The sequence below is a fragment of the Fundulus heteroclitus genome, chromosome 4 (genome assembly GCF_011125445.2).
Source record: "Fundulus heteroclitus isolate FHET01 chromosome 4, MU-UCD_Fhet_4.1, whole genome shotgun sequence".
Classification (NCBI taxonomy): domain Eukaryota; kingdom Metazoa; phylum Chordata; class Actinopteri; order Cyprinodontiformes; family Fundulidae; genus Fundulus; species Fundulus heteroclitus.
The window spans coordinates 5,413,165-5,421,620 of NC_046364.1; the positions used below are offsets into that span (position 1 = coordinate 5,413,165).

The window sequence follows — 8,456 nt, forward strand, 5'->3', positions numbered from 1 at the left end:
CTGCTGCACAGACGACAAACCAGAATTACCGTTCCTCGGAAAGGTCCCCGTGTCCGTCGGAGTTATTCCCGGTTTAACGTCGCTAACATGACGTTTTATTAACTGCACTGGGTGACGGACTGACACAAAGCCATTTTTTGCTACGCCAGCCAAAACTGTCAAGCTGAAAGTAATTGAGGGCCACAAAATGTAGATTATTTCTTTCGCAAAACGCTTTATTTGTAGTGAGCTGTATATAATTGTAAATATGAACTATAACATTTTGCAGGTTTGCCTTACAGTAATAGTCAATAGGATATTTGTGGTGCCATTTACTAGGAAACTGAATTAAAAGCGAGAAACATGGCTGATAAAAGATGAATATTACGTGTTGCACCCGTCATTTTTAGGAGACTTTAATTTGTGTTGTTTTTTGCATGGCACCAGGGAATATTTCTATGTAATTTTACCAATTTTAACAGGATTAACCTCAGATTCGGTGCAAATTCGGTGCAAACACCGAATTTGCACCATTTTTGCAGTGCAAATGGCCGACACCCCTGGTGTGAAGAAAACATTTCCACTGGGAAGCATGGTGGTGCCAGCATCATGCTGTGGGGAAGTTTTTCTTCAGAGTTGATAGCATGATCGAGGGAGCTGCACTAATACCATGCAAACCTAGAAGAACCCCTGGTAGATGCTGCTGAATCCTTCACAACTATACTATATTTAGTGTTTGCTCATCAAACAAGAGCCCAATAAATTACAATTAAGGTTTGTGGTCATAATGTAAAGAAAACACGGAAAGGTTCAACAGGAATGGACAGTTCTCACTAGAGGACAACCAGAAGAGTTTCATGACGAGAAAGAATAAAAATGCATCAATCCAAGCGTCAAATGTACAGCAGACGTGCATTGCACACAAACGTTAACGTGCTGCGGCCAAGAGCAGACCGGAGAGGAGGACGACTTACCTTATCAGAGACGAAAACACAGATGGACAGGCGTCCAGACAGAAGACGGCCCGTTTCCCCAGCGCCCTGAGAGGCAAAGCGGTCCGCACAGACGGGAGGAAGAGTTGTCAGAAGCAGCAGGAGAGGGGAAAACACAGAGAGGTTTGTTAGACAGCGGAGCAGCAGCAAGCGGTTAGAAGGAGCTGCTGCCTTATGGCTCGGTGCCGGCTGGAGGGTGGCACATTCTGGGAGTCCCGGTCAAATGCCACACATGAAGCCTGCAGCGAAAGCCTAATGAAACAGCCAGAGAGCAGCCGAGGTCGGAGCGGTTAGCTCACACCTCTTTTACAGCCTGCCGAAGCCCGAAACCTGGACAGGGAGCAATAAAAAGGTTTAAAAACTGAACGTCAGACACTTTTTACTGAAGCGTTCGCCACAAATGCATTAAAACCCATCACCCTGCTGAATACATGTAAAGAGGTTTTTCTAAAACACAAATAAAAGGTAGTGTTTAATATTTAAAAACCCCCACAATAAAACTGTGCCTAAAAAAAATGAAAACTTTATAATAAAGAACATAATGAGCACTTTACCCCAGTCCGCTTTCTCCTACTACTCTCCATTTATCATTTTCAACTATTGCTGGCTGCCATAAACGCTGTTTCCTTCCTTTGTTTTTTTCCTCCGACATAGAAAGTACTCCTGACTAAATTAGGTGGGTCTCTTTTATGGACAAAACCATTAATTGAGCTGTTACTGACAAATCTAAATGTACGGCACGTTGCTCTTTCCCATGGAAGATGCTTCTGGCTCAGTATCTGCATCTACCTATATGGTTTTATAATTAGGAGTGAATGGGACTTTTTTGATTGAACTTGTGTTAGAATGAAGTGAACTTCTAATTTGATTCTGTTTAATTGGACGTTAACCGAATGCATTTGTCCAGGAAGGTCCCTTGTGATTACAAATGATATAAATAAATTTTAATGGCGAGTGAAACCTTGAAAGCTCGCGAGATCAGGATGGTCTCACGAGGCTAGTTATTCAGACCGCCTGGAGTAAAATATCCATGCAAGTTTAGAAGCTAAATTATCTTGCTTGGGTGAAACACATTTTAAGTGCATGAAGCTAAAATAAAAACAAAGGCATATTTGCAGACAGGTGGATTAAACCTTTATTTGTCTCTCATTGGGGAGGTTCAGTGTAACAGCAGTTTTTACAAACGGACATTAAAAAAAACAATAAAAATAAATATAATAGATAAAAAAGAACTGTACAGTGGATAGAAATATAAAGATTAACAATGAATGAATAATAAATGGTTGCTGGAGCAAAGTTTGAATGCAACTATCAGGCTTTTATTGGAACAATTTACACTGAATGAAAACGTTTTATGTTAATTTTATTACATTTTGCATCTGTTTTATAGGGAGCAGTGCTGGTTCATAGAGTAACAGCTGCTGGGGGTAACAGCCTACAATAAAACACAACACAGGATTAAACCTTTTTAATAGAATAATATCTGTATATAGACGTCCATGAGAAACACTGCTTCAGCAGCTCTGCCAGGATTTCTGTGAGTTCAGGGTCATAAAATCCTCAAAACTTTATAATCTTAATTTTAGGCCATTAAAACGTGTTATTTTCCACACCAAGTCTTAACTTCCATTTAGTTGAGTCCAAGTTTATCTGTTTCTTGGTAAGAATTGTTTACAGAACAATCACTGATTCCTGTGAACCCTGAAAATGGGAGCATTTCCATTAGGGCTGGGCAAAAATCTCCGATTAATATACCAAATCCAGTAAATCAATTTTTTTTTTTTAACCCATCCCTTTCATTTTACAAAAAGAAATTGTATTCAAAATTTGCTTTTATGTTAAGCATTTTGTCTGGTAGTTGACCTAAATTTAAAATATTACTAAATACAAGCTGTGAACCATGCATGTAAAACAAGATGGCCGCCCTGCCGTTGTAAACAATAAAAATATAACAATGTTTGGTGATGGTGGTTTTACACAATGTGCTAAAAACAGGCTTTTCACTTGTGTAACTTCAAACTAATAAAAAAAATAAGTTGGTGAGTAAATAAAGGGGGTCATTTGATAAAAGTTTTGTCTTTTTATAATATTCTGACTATGTTTTCCTAAACATATATTCATCATTGCATGCTATTCTCTTTATGGAAGCCCAATGAGGGCATTTGCAAATTAAAATCCTGATTTTCCACAAATTAAATCTTAAAAAAATTGAACTAATCAATTAAATCGACTTATCGCCAGCCCTGATTCCATTAACGCCCCCCACTATTGACTCTTTTGGCTGAAACTCAACAGTTATCAAGCTCATTGATTAAAGGGGTTAAAGTTCCAGATGCAGGGAAAACAAACTTAAGTGAACAAAGGCTTGATTTGAAATCCTAACGTTAGATCTTGCTTGCTGAAAATTGCATGAACCCTTCCTTGAATCTCAAAGATCTAGGATTGTCCATTTAACAGGGTTTATTAAAAAAAGGTCAAAACAAACAACTGGACTCCACAACTTTTTTTCCTCTTCATCTAAAGGTCTTTCTCAACCCAAAGCTGGTGAAGAGAGAAGCTAAAAGCTTTTAAAGCTGCAGAGGTGTGCCGCTCTGCAGCTTTAAATGCACACAACACGGCGTCTCTTCCTGTCTATCTTTTCTTTCCAGAGTGTGAACATTTTGGTCTTTTTATCCCTGAGGCGTAGGTGCACAGCTGAGTCTTGACCTCCTGTGTTGAGCCGTGCATCTGTGGAGAGGTTTAGTTTCTCCAAGTATAGAGGTCTGGAGATTCCTCGCTGTACTAAACTGCATGACTGCGAGTCTTCACCAGCATATTAACACGATCTCAGCCTGTTTTCCTGCACTGCTTTGGTGCGGGTCCAACGTTTTTTTTAGCTTCCTATTTATCTTTTTATCAGACCTGCAGACATTTTCCGTTTCTTGTAGAATAAACCTTCAAAAACGCGTAGGAAAAAGCAGCCTCTATGTAGCCTTGTAGAAGGTTACATAGGGTTTTTTGTTCTTTGGTTGATGGTGAAATATGCATTTTACCTGAAACTTGCAAAGAAATTTAAGGCGCGATGAACAGAACTGACTGTACATTGGCAGCCAGATAAAATGTTTACATGTTTTTATTTTACATGGTTGACTGTTAACTTCTCAAGACCCAATAATAATAAAAAGGGCTTTTTGATACCTGAAAATGATCAGTTTCTCTTCAAACTTATTTTTCCTTCTCCTGACAGAGCTGCAAATCAAGTTGACAATTGATCAAACATGTTTGAAGAGAAACGGATTTATTTATTTTTATTTTTTTCTCCCCAAGTGTCTAAAAGCTTTTTGTTTTGGACTTAAGTTCTGAAACCTATTTATGAGTGGGATAGTGTTTAAGTATAATGCCAATGTTTATACTGTCTTCACTTTAAAAGTTAAAATCGCTGATGCATGAGAATGGGTGCATTGTTCTGTCTGACACAGTAATTCCTGCAGTTTTTGTCTTTTAATCCGTTGTTCTATCAAAATGCTTTAAAAACCAACTTGGCTTGTACATGTTAACAATCTGCTTGTTTCTATTTGGCGGAGTCAGGTTACTAAATAACCTTAACTACTTTACTATTAAATGTCTTATTAGACTTATTAAGGACTTTAATGTAGTTGGGAACATTGTACAAACTGGATAAAATCTGTTTAAGGCTTTCTGCTCTGTTATTACTGGGATAAAAACATTATTTTAATCTAAAAAAAACTGTTTTAGGAACGTCACTCATCCTGTTTTGTCTTTAAACGAGTCGATTTAAGAATTTAATATGATTTTTTCTTGTTGTCAGCCATAAAGTAATGATCCTGTAGCGGGAGAACGCAAAGCAAGACGGCGAACAATACCCACACAAAGCCTGAAGCCTTCCTTCAACCACTAGCTGAATAAATCCTTCAGGGAGATTTAAAAAGATCAGCGACTCCACAAAGCCTCCCAGGCCTTTTTTTAGCTCATTGTTTTTATCTCCAGAAAGTTTGCCGAGCCTCTCTGCTCCCATCAGAAATCCAAAAATAAACCTGGAGGTCGCAGGGCTGGAGTTCCTCGCATTTTGTTCAGTAACATGTTACTAACCCAACAACAAGGAGCAAAGTTCCTAAAAAAAGGAGATTTATCAATATTTAGATTTGGTCACTGATCCATCTGCAGCCACTCTGCTTACAGCCTGATGGCAAAGCTCCTAAAAACCATCCGTATGTATAGCAACGTGCAGCAGCACTCATCTGAGGTGTTGCATCCAACATACGACGTTTGTGTCGTTATCAGCCATTAAAGCTGCTCAACATTTTGAACTCTTATACCGCTGACATCCAGTGCAGCTCATCTAAAAACAGCCAAAGCACCGGCAGAGGGGAAACCCGCGTCTTTATTGGGTTACCGCTGCTGTTTTACCCAAAGATTTACAAGGTATGTAGGATTCCCGTTTATCTTCTGTGCAGCAAAGCATTGCATCAGTTACCACTAGCAGCATTTCCCAGAGTACTGACGGATGCATCTGAAGCTGGGACCAACATGTTCCACCATATTGATTTTTTTTCCCCTGTCACAGAAAAAGCTGATTCGGCGACTTCTGCCACCGGCTGAAAAAGACGACCATCGATCCTTTAGATGATAAAAACAGGTTTAAAACTGAAGATTAATCGCTAAATGTTTTTTTTAATGTAAACTAACAACAACAACAACAACAACAACAGGAACTAAAACAACAGTAGTAGTAGGGATTCTTTGTCAAACCTCACACCACATTGAATGAATATTTCTGTTTTGAAAGCAAAAATGACCGTCTAGATTAGAATAGGTTCCAATCCTGAGAAATTAAATATGCGATAAAAAGTGGGGTTTGCGTTCCTTTGTGCCACAAAGCTAATGAAAAGTTGCACAAAGTTAAATGACCTTTCCATCTCTAGTTTATAGCTAAACTGTGCTCCAAAAGAGCTTTTTTTTCTGGAAATACCTGGGACATAAAATTATTTTCAAGAAGATTCATTAAAATCACTAGATTTGCAACAAAGGTTGCATCTTTCTTACTATTGTGCATCATTTGTTCTTTAAAACCTGAAAAAAAAACTACATTAAATGGTATTAATTTGATGTTGTTTATTATCCAAAGTAGAGGCAAACCTCGGGCTCTGATGGCTGCAGCAGACGCCCAAAACAAGACTCTCAGCTTCGGGATTCTCTTGAAAGACTCGTTTCTGAATCACCGGAGGCGCGTAGCGATGTTGGCGCCTTTCCATATTACATCTTCCTTAAAACCGAACTAAACACGATGGTTCTTGTTCATTTTTTTAGTTTTGCATTTTCTTTTTCATACCCAAACAATCCAAAAACTCAAATGGGCCACTGCTAGGCACAATTTAATAAGTAAAACTATTTTGTATGGTAGGTTTTTAGTATTTAAGAGATTTGTTCAAATAAAGTATTACATAAACCATATAATTTTATCTAAAAGTGCAGCAACTACATTTGAAATAATAATTTTTGTAGGTTAAAAACCTGTTAGAAAATTTGGCAGAGATGTGGTCAATTATCTAATCAATGGATTTTTAGAGTTTAGATACTTAAAGCATGAAGAAAAAAAAAAAAATTTCACTAAAGCACAACATATTAGTTTAATTTTTATCCATGTTGACCTCTATGGAGGACCAAAACTGACAGCAGTAAGAAGATCAAGGAGGAAAGAAAAGTAAAAGAAAAAACATGCAATAAAGGCTAAAAAAAATTTTAATCAAATACTTAAATAAATGGTGTAATGGAAATAGATAGAAAAACAAATTATGGTCAATTAAATGAATGGGATATTTTAAACACCCACTGATAACTGACATTATTTTTTTATTGATTGGTACATTTTAAGTGTGTTGGTTAATTTATTCGGCCCTTATACATTTCTGTATACATTTGTAATCTTTTCAGTTTCTGTCCGCCATATTTTTTGCCAGCTAGTGGTCACCAAAAGAAAAACATCCAGTAGATTTTCTCTCCCACCCCAGAAATGCATACTGCCAAATAAAATCAAAACATGGATGGGTAGTGAGGGTTGGGTTGTCACAACATGCTACATTTTAAATGGAGGAAAAAAAGCACAATGAGGGGAAAAACAAAAGCTTCCAAACAGATTCTGGTCCATTTCTAACGGCAAATGTCTCTAAAACCCAGTTTTCTCACATTCAGCTCAAAAAGATTCTGTCAAAGACGCACAGAAAATGAAAATGTTCTGTTGATTTAATAAAAAATGTGTAAAAGAAAAAGAAAAAGAAAAAAGAACAATGAGCAGCGCAAACTTTCAAAGAGCTCTGATCATCTGCCTTATGTGACGTCACCAGAGGTATGATGCGCGCATGAAAGATTTTTTTTTTTTTTTTTTTTTTTTGAGGGAGGAGTAGATACGTTAATTAATGTTTTACCACAAAATAGCAAGACAAACAGAAAAGCTGGCCTTAACACGTTGTTCTCTAGTGGCCAACAATCTCTGGAGCGAGTCAGAGAGATTTTAGAAAAAAAAAAAAAAGTCTGACTGACATCTTTAAAATTAAAATCTTAATTTGGAATTGTCCGGTTTTTATTGTTATTATTATTTCTAGACTAAAATATTGCACACGTGTGAAGCAACAAAATAAACATAAATCATGTCGTTCCCAGCCAGGTGAGCAGCCTTACCTGTTTAACTCCGCGCAGGCGGAACAGACCAAACTCTGGAGCCTCCCGTCCGGCCGTCAAACACCGATATTCCTCAGTTCACACCCCCACAAACTGCGACATCCCTGCAGGGTTTCACTCCGTCGACAGTCGGCCCGCCGCAGCCATTAATGCCGACCTCAGACCTCCAGAACCAGCGACCAAACTGCGGGGCTGTGCTGTCAGATCCGGGTTAAAGCGGAATTAAAAGCGGAAAACGGGCTTAATTTCCCTCAGAGGAGAGTTAAATGGCGCTTCTCGCTCCGCAAATAAGCGTCCTGCCGCTCTGAAGCCTGCTGGCGTGTCTGTAATCAGACGCTGCTCTCCACAATATCCATTCATCCTATTACAGCTTAACCCTTCACTGTCTGCTGCAGGGCTCAGTGCTGCCTTCAGGGACCGTCGGAAAATTCGCTTCTCCCAGCTAGTTCATCACAGGGGCCCATAAATCATTGCACTTTACCACACAAACAATTCACTTCTAATTATACATAAACTTTCATTTAAATGCATTTGAAATCGAGCCAATTCCCAGTCACATCCACATCCAAGTGCACATACAGTTCAATCAAATTATAACAAGCTGCAATGCAGCACAATGGCACCGTTCTTTTGAAAATACATCAAAGGGACAAAAACAAAAAGCACAAATAAAAATACATCAAAGTTTATTTGATGAGAAGCAAACAGAAAAAAAAATTCCCATTACAATGTGTCACTAAAGCACAACATAGTTTTAATTTTGATCCACTTTGACCACTATGGAGGACCAAAACTGACACCAAGAACATC

At 38.2% G+C, this 8,456-nt stretch overlaps 1 protein-coding gene across 2 annotated transcripts in view; it reads right to left on the reverse strand.

Moving 5' to 3' along the window:
* Positions 1-8,011, reverse strand: part of pacsin3 (protein kinase C and casein kinase substrate in neurons 3) — a 38,436-nt gene extending 30,425 nt beyond the window's left edge. The window contains exons 1-2 of one of the 2 annotated variants that reach the window (XM_036135935.1): positions 7,647-8,011; positions 954-1,019 (exon numbers count right to left, since the gene is read on the reverse strand). The gene's annotated coding sequence lies outside the window, so the exon portion shown is untranslated. The remainder of the gene's footprint in view (positions 1-953; positions 1,020-7,646) is intronic. The other variant, XM_036135936.1, reaches the window with a different exon arrangement.
* Between the last annotated feature and the right edge of the window lie 445 nt (positions 8,012-8,456).